The following is an 11,696-nucleotide window of genomic DNA, read 5'->3' on the forward strand; positions in this document are numbered from 1 at the left end:
GATTCTAAGCTTCAACAGTCACAACTACTGCTGGAGGAAATTGTGGATGTTGGGTCAACCTATTTTGTTCAGCACAGGGAGTAATTATTCAGTATCTTTGATCGGAGTGACCGGATACACGAGTTACGTCCCGGCATTGGTAATGAGGTAGTTCGGTTCAACCCAGTCTGCACTCAGTAGTGAAGAATACCATCAAGGTCATTTTTATCATGAACTCGATAGCGAGGAAGAATTGAAAGTATTCCGCAAATCCTGGATGCCACTATGATGGAAAGATCGCCTAAAGGGCCGGGTGCCACAGAAGACTACCTTAGATGGAGGGCTAACAGGGAGCAAGGATACCCAACTGCGGAGCCAACAGAACCTGAAAGTAGCATCCCCTGTCAGAATGTTCTTTCAAAAGAAGCTAATGCTCAGTTGGTCAGCTCTCTGCAAAAATCGGATGCCGAGAACCAGCAATTGCTAGAACAGATAAGGCAGTCGGAGGACCGACAACAAATCCTCAAAATGGAGGTAAAAAGGCTCAGGGAAGAAGTAATGACAGAAAAGGCAAAATTTGAGAAACAAGAAATGCGATGGGAAAGGGAAAAGATCTCCTTCCAAGGCACAGTAAGGGAGGCAGGAGTTTGGACTGACGAATTGCAGGAGAAAATGAAATACCAAGAGATACTCATGGAGAAGTATAAACAAAAAGGCAAAAAGAAGAAGCTCGAATTAAAAGAGCAAGCACAATTCATCAATGATATTTTGAAGGAGTGTGCTAGGGAAAGAAAGGAAAAAGAAAAACAAGCTACTCTCCATCAGGAGCTGAGAGAAAATGTTGACCAGCTGAAGAGAATGATAGCTCAAGGAAACAAGAGCTCTTGCCGAAATTTGAATATGCCTTAAAAACATTCAACCTCGCTAGACAAGAAGAAAGACTCTATGAATATCTCAAAAGATGTCATTGCATTATAAAAAGTCTCCCTGAGCCTAGGCCAATGTAAAGACTGCTATGTATGAACTATTCGATTAATAAAATTACTTTGGGCCATTGTTTAGCAAAATTATGAATGAATAGTATGACTCCCGTAGGAACTATCCTCGCTAGGGTTATACGAAAAGACGAATGCACCATATGGACAAGTATCATTGACACGCATTCGATCTAGTCATTCACCGTCAGACTATCGAGCGATGCCATGATAAAATTGATGCAATTATCCTTCTACAGATCCCCTTCCTGGCTTTCAGATGCCATCATATTCTTTGTCCAAATTAAGACCTTTAAATTTTAATGAAACTTGAAATTCATTTAATGACTCTTTTCCCACAGGAAATCAACATTGCTTTAAGCAAAGCAAGCCTGACCGAGCAAGCAATTCGACCGAGATGAGTGTAGTTAACAAGATCACTAGCAAAAAAACTAATGGAAGATCAGGAGCAAGTCCAGAATCTACAAGGACAAGTTTCCGAGTTAAAAGACCAAGTCTTAGAGCTCATAAAACTGATGAGGGAGATGTCCCAAAATAAGCCTGCATTAGAATCGAACTTGCCACTACCTCCCCCACCTCTTATAATGGTTGATTCTCACCAAGCTTCAACCTCTTTTACTTTTTAGCCACATATTCTGGATCTGACAATCACTGTCAATCCGACCCCCCTAAATAATGACCTGCCTTTCCCCTACTACCCGACTGTCTCAAATGCCGAGCCACACCCTTCAATCCTGATCCCTCCAGCTCACCCTGCCCCTTATTTCCCAATTGGGGGAATAGCTCATGCAGTAGGAGGAGAGAGCAAAGCAAGAGAGAATGAGAAGCTTTCTGCCCTTGAAGAAAGATTAAGGGCAATAGAGGGCCTGAACATGTATAGTTCAGTTAATGTGTCGTCACTAAGATTGGTGCCAGATGTGGTGGTGCCACCTAAATTCAAAGTCCCAGACTTCGATAAATACACTGGGAATTCAGATCCTCGCATCCACCTGGCAACTTACATCGCTAAGATGTCCACCCTAACAAAACATGATAGACTCCTGGTCCACTTCTTCCATGAGAGTCTCTCCGGGGCAGCCCTGAGATGGTGCATTCAGTTAGATAGGAGCAAGCTGCGCTCCTGGAAAGATTTGGCCGACGCCTTTCTGAAACAGTACAAATTAAACTGTGACGTCGCCTCCACAAGGAGAGACCTCCAAAATCTAGTACAGAGAGAGAGGGAAAGCTTTAAAGAGTATGCCCAGAGGTAGAGAGAGAAAGCTGCGGAGGTGTATCCTCCGGTTACTGATAATGAACTCTGCTCCTTGTTCATTGAGACATTAAAGGCTCCGTATTTCAATTTGATGATTGAAAACACCTCCAACAGTTTCTCAGACATCATTCAAGCTGGCGAGAGAATTGAAGCTAACCTCAGGTTAGGACGATTGCAGGAGTTGACTGAGAATCCTGCAAAGAAGACTGCCAGTTTTAGTAAAAAGAAAGAAGGTGATGTGCACTCCATCACCCGACAAACCCAATCTTCCTTCCCTTAAAATAATTTTCGGCCATATCATCCTGCTCATGGCTCGATAATTGTAAACGTTCCACCCCCTTTTCCAAATTATCCTCATCCATGCCCACAGTATCCACTAAAAACAGCTTACCAACCCCGACCGCCTCCTCAACCTATTCAATCAAGACCACCCCAAAATAATCCTAGGCCACAGAGAAATCCTGATCCATCCCTTCCCCTCCCACTCAGTGAAATACACCAATACCTCCTCGGTATAAATCAGATATTGGCAATCCCCTTTGATCCAATTCAGCCACCATACCTGAGGTGGTATGATGCCAGTGCCCGATGTGAGTATCATGGAGGGACACTCGAGCACTCTTAGGGGAAGAGTACAGGCCCTAATCAGAAATGGGTGGCTGAAGATTGAAGGAAACAGTTCTCTCCCCAATGTCACTTCGAACCCCCTGCCTAATCATGGTACGGCCAGTGGTGTGAACATGATAGAGCCTGAGGACGAAAAGTCAACTGCGGAAGTAGATCGACTGATTCCTCACTTGGAGAAAATTTTTGTAATGGCAGTAAGGGAAGGCTACTTTTTCCCTCAGGTATCAGGATCAGAAAGTGATACGGGATGCCCCTACCATGGAGGAGCAGCTGATCATGAGCTGCGCGACTGTGAGAGATTCCGGCAAGAGGTTCAGAACTTGCTGTCCCTCAAAATTTTGAGATGCCAAAAAAGGTCAAAGGTAGAGGGCGAAGTGAACACAGCCAGATTTGGCCAGAATGCCTCCACCCCCAATCCCAGATTGACCTTTTCTGCCCCCAATGCACTAACACAATCACCACCAATAACAGTCATCCGAACCCCACCTCAGCTCCCAGTCACAAACACTCATGCAGTGCCTTGGAACTATAATCTCCAAGTCTTCACTCAAGAAGCATCCAGTAGTACATCAGCTCCTAACCTTACCTATACTCCACCCATGACCCCTCCTAAACCGTGCTCCGCTTCGCACGAGCACTTCAAATGACTTACACTGGACCCTCCGGCAATGCTACTCCCCAATCAAACCCAAAACCTGTCACAACCAGCAACTCCTCCCCACCAGAGCAAGAGGTAGAATTTATAACCCGAAGTGGGAGATGTTATGGGAACGGTGAGAGGGAAAAGAAAAAAGGGAAATTAAAAATGGGAGAGCCGCAAGAGAGCACGGAAGAGGGGGGCGAGAAAGTTGAGAAAGGAAAACCTACTTGACCAAGTGGAGAAGAGGAACTGTTGCTTCAAATAATGAAGCAAAGTGAATACGATGTTGTCGAGCAACTGAGGAAGACACCTACCCGGATTTCATTGCTGTCACTAATTTTGAGCTCGGAAGTGCATCGCCAAGCCTTACAAAAGATTCTGGATCAAGCCTTTGTAAACCCCGATATCACGCCGGGGCAATTCGAGAAAATAGTTAGGCAAATAAAGGCATCCAGTTTAATCACTTTCTATGAAGAGGAGATAGACTCGGTTGGCTTGAAGCACACCAAGGCTTTACACGTGACAGCTAAGTGTAAAGGTTGCATGGTTGCCAAAGTTCAGTTTGACAATGGATATGGCCTTAACATCTTGCCTAATGCCACCTTGGTCAGGCTACTTGTCGACTGATCAAACATACGCCAAAGTGCCATGGTGGTAAGAGCCTTTAACGGCACAAGGAGGGAGGAACTGGGAGACATCGACTTGCCGCTCCAAATCGGCGCATGCACTTTCAATGTCACGTTCCAAGTGATGGACATTGAACCTACATACACCATGCTGCTAGGGAGACCTTGGATCCATTCAGCAAACGCCGTACCTTCGACCCTGCACCAAAGAATTAAATACATCATTGACGGCAGGATCATCACTGTAAGGGGGGAAGAAGCCATGTTGGTCACCAAGCCGCAATCACTTCCTTATGTGGAAACAACTGAAAAGTCCTTGGAAAGTTCTTTCCAGGCTCTAGAGTTGCAAGAAACTATCCTAAGGGATGAAGGGGCTACAACCATGGTTACAAAAGTGATGCTTAAGAACGGATACCAGGTAGGCAAGGGATTGGGTGCCGCGTTGCAGGGAATTGTTGAACCCATACTGGCTATTCAGAAGATCGGCCGTTTCGACCTGGGATATGATGAGGATGCTATCATGGATGGGCAATTCTGGAGGAGGAACATACTTCAAGATCAGAGATTTGAACAGAAAGTCGGGAAAATGAAGGTTGTCCCGAAAATCACAGATGTCTTTGCCAAACCAATCATTGAGAATCCCAAGAAGGGCGAAGAATCACCCGAAGAATCATCTGTTGATGTTACAACTGGACTCCCTATATGAAGCCCTGATCTCCCCAATGGCTGAGGGGCAAGAGCTGGATAATTGGGAAGCAGAAGACCTTCCTGTGCTCAATCTCGAGTAAAGTATATTTTGTTATCTACACTTGATCATTTCGTCCATGGTGACAAGTGTAATGCTGTAAATGGACCCTCTTCTTATGATTTAAGTGTTAATGAATTAATAGCGCATTTTGCATCCAATTCTCTTTTTCTTAAAATCCATTCTTATAATATACTCTACTTTCGTTTCTTCAGGACCACTCATCAATTAATGCCTAATAATTCAATAGACTCATAAATTCCTCATGTTAATTTTGAAACTCTCATAACTACCATTGCTTCAAGTGATTCTGAAGAAGAACCTATAGAAGAACGAGGTGAAATAGACAAACCTTCCTTGCGGGGATGAAACTCACACCATAAACCTAGGGACTGAAGAAATAAAGAAGGAACTTAAGATTGTGGGGAGTGGAGAATTAGAAGATATGGTCAGATTGCTCAAAGAATTCTTGTATGTATTTTCATGGAGTTACGACGATATGACCGGATTAGACCTTCAGATAGTGACGCATAAGATTCTCCTAATTCCCAGGACAATTCCAGTAAAGCAGAAGTTTAGAAGAATGAGTCCCGACACCCTGCTCAAGGTTAGGGATAAAGTCAAAAAGTAGTATGATGCTAGATTTTTGGAAGTGGTCAATTACCCTCAGTGGATAGCTAATTGTAGAAAGAGATGATTCTTGTTAATTTCAATTAATCTGTACATGGGTATATATATACAATTGATTCCTATAATTGTGTTCTACTAATTAGGAAGAAATCCTAAATAAGAAATCCTAAATAGGAATACAGAATACATAATATACAGAGAAATAATATAGTGATTGACTTTCCATAACACTCCCCCTCAAGTTGGAGCATAGATGTTAATCATGCCCAACTTGTTACAAATGTAGTCAATCCTAGCTCCATTTAGAGCTTTTGTGAAAATATCTCCTAACTGCTCTCCAGTTTTGATGTGTCCTGTTGAGATGATCTGTTGTTGAATCTTTTCATGAATAAAATGACAATCAATCTCAATATGTTTGGTCCGCTCATGAAACACCGGATTAGAAGCAATATGAAGAGCAGCTTGATTATCACACCACAATTTCGCAGGCAGGGAGGTCTTAAAACCTGTCTCATCTAGTAATTGAAGTATCCACATTACCTCACATACTGATTGTGCCATGGCTCTGTATTCGGATTCAGCACTAGATTGAGAAACTACACTCTGCTTCTTGCTTCTCTAAGACACTAAATTTCCTCTAATAAAAACGCAATATCCAAAGAGTTGACCTTCTCAACCTTAGATCCAGCCAGTCGGCATCGAAAAACATTCAATATTCAAATGCCCATGATTACCATATAGCAAACCTCTTCTGGGCGCCCTTGGATAACATAAGATTTGTTCCAAGGCTTCCCAATGAGCAACAGTTGGGGAAGACATAAACTGACTTACCACACTAACGGCATAAGCAATGTCAGGACGAGTGACTGTAAGGTAGTTTAATTTTCCTACCAATCTCCTGTATCTCTCTGGATCTTCAAACAACTCACTATCCCCGCTATGATTTGTAAAGTTGGAGTCATTGGTGCGCTACAAGGCTTAGCACCTAATTTTCTGTCTCTGTCAATAGATCGAGGACATATTTTCTTTGAGACAAGAAAATACCCTTCTTACTTCTCATAACCCGATACCCAAGAAATACTTTAACAATCCCAAGTCTTTGGTCCAAACCGAGTTTGGAGGAAGGTTTTAAGAGATGAAATACTGCAGAGTCACTCCCGGTGATGACAATGTCATCCATATAGACTACCAAGAGAATTAGACCGACCTCAGTTGCCTATAAAATCTTGAGTGATCACACTTACTCTTTTGCATACCAAATTCCTGTACTGCTTCACTGAATCTCCCAAACCATGCCTTAGGACTTTGTTTCAAGCTATAAAGAGACTTCCGAAACCTACAAACTTTACCCAACTCCCCATGAGCAACAAACCCAGGTGGTTGCTCCATATACACCTCCTCCTGAAGATCACCATGAAGGAAAGCATTCTTGATATCCAATTGATGCAGGGGCCAATCATATATAGCTGCTAAAGAGATAAATAAGCGAATAGAAGTAAGTTTAGCTACAGGAGAAAAAGTATCAGAGTAATCAACCCCATATGTCTGAGCATATCCTTTTGCTACAAGGCGTGCTTTTAACCTAGCCACAGACCCATCAGGATTTACCTTTACTGTAAATACCCATTTGCAACCAATAGCTTTCTTACCAGTGGGCAAAGGCAATAGTTCCCATGTACCATTAGCATCTAAAGCCTCCATTTCCTCTTTCATAGCATCACACCACCAGATGAGACAAAGGCCTCACCAATAGTATTAGGGATAGGAACAGAGTCTAAAGAAGTAACAAAACACCGAGAACAAGAAGACAATTGATTATAAGAAACAAAAGAAGAGATAGGGTAAGTACATGAACGTTTACCTTTACGAAGAGCAATGGATAAGTCTAGATCAGAATCATTATCAGTATGAGGTACAGGATCTCTCAACGAAGTAGCTTGTGGAGGATCTGAGTCGGGAATCTCCAATCTCCTGGAATAAACATGAACAACGGGAGGTCGAGTAGGTCTAGAGACAAAATGAACAGGCTGTCGGAGAGGACTAGACATTGGTTGGACAATATATATTAAGAGATCATCCTCCTCCCCCTGACTCTCATACACAGATGATGGAGGAAAAAATGGAGTGGACTCAAAAAATGTGACATCTGTAGAAACAAGATAACGATTAAGAGTAGGAAAGAAACAACGGTACCCTTTTTGGAGCCGGGAGTACCCAAGGAAGACACATTTGAGAGATTTTGGATCCAATTTAGTAACTTGTGGACGAACATCACGCATAAAACATGTACAACCAAAAATACGGGGTTCAATAGGGAACAAAGATTTTATAGGAAACAAAGTAGTATAAGGAATATCCCCATTAAGGACAGAAGACGGCATACGATTGATCAAAAAACATGCCGTAGAAACTGCATCCGCCCAAAAGTGTTTAGGTACTTTCGTCTGAAAAAGAAGAGCACGAGTTACCTCAAGAAGATGCCGATTTTTTCTTTCGGCCACACAATGTTGGGATGGGGTATCCACACAGGAAGACTGATGAAGAATGCCATTTTGTGTCATATAAGACTGAAATTATGCTGAAAAGTATTCTTTGGCATTGTCACTTCTTAATATGCGCACAGAAATATTAAATTGAGTTTTGATTTCATTACAAAAGGCACAAAAGATAGAAAACAACTCAGAACGATTCTTCATTAAATATAACGGGTAACACGAGTAATCATCAACAAAAGTAACAAAATAACGAAATTCAGTTTAGAAGTAATGAGAACAAGGACCCCAAACATCGAATGAACTAACTCAAAAGGGATGAAGCCCATTTATTGACTCTAGACATAGAAGGCAAACGATGATGTTTTGCAAGCGACACGACTCACATTCTAGTAATCGATAAAGTGAAATTGAGGACCCAGCTTCTTCATGGTAGACAAAGAGGGATGACCCAATCTACAATGAGCTTCAAGAGGTGTTAAGGTAATGGAGCAAACAAGCGACCGCGGTACATGATTTTCCAGAATGTAGAGACCACCTGACTCGCGTCCTCTACCAATAATCTGCTTCGTCGTAAGATCCTGAAACAAACACTGGTCAGGAAAAAAGGAAACAGAACAATTTAAGGTACGAGTAAGTTTACTAACAGAAAGTAGATTAAAAGAGAATTTTGGTAGACACAAAACAGAAGACAAAGAAATTGACGAAGTCGGGTTCGTGATTCGAACCCATGACACAAGAAGTAGAACCATCACTAAAGTGATGTTGGAAGTGAGATTAGGTGAAAAGCGGATAGAAGACTAGAATTACGTCATGTGATGCATGCACTTAATCAATAACCCATTTGGATGAGGAAGACACAAGGCATGTAGTGGATTTACGACTCGTGATCGCGATGTGAGGAACGGTAGGCTTTAGAGATGCACGATCATCGGGAAAATTGTGCAAAATCATCTGCAGATACCAAAATAGTTTTCTCAGAGGAAGATACTGTAGAATTTTTTGCTGCCATATTTGCCATCTGTGATCGCTGATTTTTCTTCTGAAGTTGCGGACAATTATATTTTGTATGGCCAGGCTCGTGGCAATAATAACAAATGACTCCTCTTGAGTCCTGATTAGAACTAGCCTCTCCATTACGCTGATTACTTCTGTTGCCTGTAATTCCTCCTCTACTTCCTCTTCTATTACCCTGTTGTCCATTTGGATTACGGCTAATAAGAGCACTACTGGCAGGCTGTGAAGATTGAGTACTCTCTGTACGAAGGACCCGTGTGAACGTTTCATGCAAAGAGGAAATCTCAGAACTGGAGAGAATCTGAGATTTAGCAGTCTCATACTCTGAAGGAAGGCCTGCAAGAAAACTCATAACAGCCAGTTGCTCCCGTTGGGCCTGCTGAACTTTCACATCAGGACTAAAAGGCAACAATACATTAAGTTCCTCATATACCCGTTTAAAATCCATAAAATAAGCCGTGAGAGACTTATCCTTTTTCTCAGCACGGTAGAATGCCTTACAAACATCATAAATACGGGAGATATTCCCTTTACCAGAATACAGAAAATCTAAGTAATCCATCAATTCCTTAACAAATTCACAGTGATTAATTAAACTAATTACCTCACTATGAATCGAGTTCCGAAGCTGCAAAAACAACCGAGCATCCTCCCTTAGCCAAGTTTGTCGTGTATCATCAGTGGGTGGATCTTTAGTAAGGTGATCATCCTTATCAATGCTACGCAAATAGACCCTAACAGTCTTACTCCACTCCAGGTAATTCGAACCATTAAGTTTGTGTTCCGTGATCTTAGTCATCACCGGAATCACATCAGAAATAACATTCTTATTGTCTGCCATTTGTTGAGACAAAGAAAACTAACCGAAACGCTAATCCAAAGTGCTTATAGCAGCAAAATAATCCAAAATCACAAATCAAGCAAATACCGAAATAGGATCTGAGAGCCAAACCTCAGAAGTCCTTTAATGGTGTACTGGATCAGGCAACAGCACACAGTGGTGGAATGGGGGGGTTGAGACGACGCCGGAGATGTTGATCGGGGTTGAAACGACCGATCGGCGGCCAAGGTCTCTCCTGAGCTGGGTAGTGAGAACAAATAGTCACCCTAGATTGATGAACTGCTCTGATACCATGTAGAAAGAGATGATTCTCGTTAATTTCAATTAATCTGTACATGGGTATATATATACAATTGATTCCTATAATTGTGTTCTACTAATTAGGAAGAAATCCTAAATAAGAAATCTTAAATAGGAATACAGAATACAGAATATACAGAGAAATAATATAGTGATTGACTTTCCATAACACTAATGTTGTCCCGGTAATGAAGAAAAACGGGAGAGTCAGGGTGTGTGTTGATTACAGGGATCTCAATAAAGCAAGCTTAAAGGATGATTTCCCTCTCCTACACATAGACGTGCTAGTTGATAACACTGCAGGATTGGGTAGATGTTTGTGTATTGACGGGGCATCCGGGTTCAACCAGATCCCCATGGATGAAGAAGACAAGGTTAAGACTGCTTTTATCACTCAGTGGGGGGTGTTCTGTTATCGGGTCATGCCATTCGGGTTAAAGAATGCTGGAGCTACCTACCAACGTGCTATGGTCACATTATTCCACGATATGATGCACGAAGAAGTAGAGGTGTATGTGGATGATATGATCATCAAATCCAGAGAGGGAGAAAGTCATGTACAAGTGCTGAGGAAAGTATTCGAAAGACTCAGGAAGTATCAGCTGAAGTTGAACCCAGCCAAATGTGTGTTCGAAGCTAGATCTGGAAAGTTGTTGGGATTCATAGTGAGTGAGAAGGGAATAGAAGTGGATCCCGACAAAGTTCGAGCCATTCGGGAAATGCCATCCCCAAAAACAGAGAGGGAGGTGCGCAGCTTCCTAGGAAAGCTGAACTACAATCGATATTTATTTCCAACCTCATTGCTAAAGCTGAGCCCATCTTTAAGTTACTTAGAAAGAATAATACTACTCGATGGGACCAAGTTTGTTAAGAGGCTTTCGAGAAAATTAAACAGTACCTATCAAACCCACCGATATTGGTTCCTCCAGTGGCAGGAAGGCCATTGATTCTGTATATAGCAGTCCAACAGAGTTCAATGGGGTGTGTTTTGGGGCAGCATGATGACGCAGGTCAAAAGGAGAGGGCCATTTATTACCTGAACAAGAAATTCAATGATTGCTAGTCAAGGTTCTCGTTCCTAGAGAAAACTTGTGCGCGTTGGCCTGGACGGCTAATCGGCTCAAACACTACATGTTGAATCATAAGACATGGCTCATCTCCCGGATGGATCCCATCAAGTATGTATTTGAAAGCTCGTACGTGCCAGGGAGGATAGCAAAATGGCAGGTCATACTCTCTCAATATGATATTGTTTATATGACCAAAAAGGCGGTAAAAAGGAGCGTGATCATTGATCTCCTAGCAGAAAACCCTATCTAAGATTATGAAGCCTTGGATTTTGAATTCCCTGATGAGCATGTTAATGAGGTCAACGGCGAGGAAAAGGAACTAGCTGACGTGTGGGAAATGTATTTTGACGGAGCAGTCAACTTATCTAGTAATGGGATCGGAGCTATGTTGGTATCCCCTGACGAAAAATACTTCCCGATAGCTATCAAGTTAAGATTCGACTGCACCAACAAGGTCACGGAATACGAAGCCTGTGTGATGG

This window comes from Hevea brasiliensis, chromosome 4 (genome assembly GCF_030052815.1).
Source record: "Hevea brasiliensis isolate MT/VB/25A 57/8 chromosome 4, ASM3005281v1, whole genome shotgun sequence".
Classification (NCBI taxonomy): domain Eukaryota; kingdom Viridiplantae; phylum Streptophyta; class Magnoliopsida; order Malpighiales; family Euphorbiaceae; genus Hevea; species Hevea brasiliensis.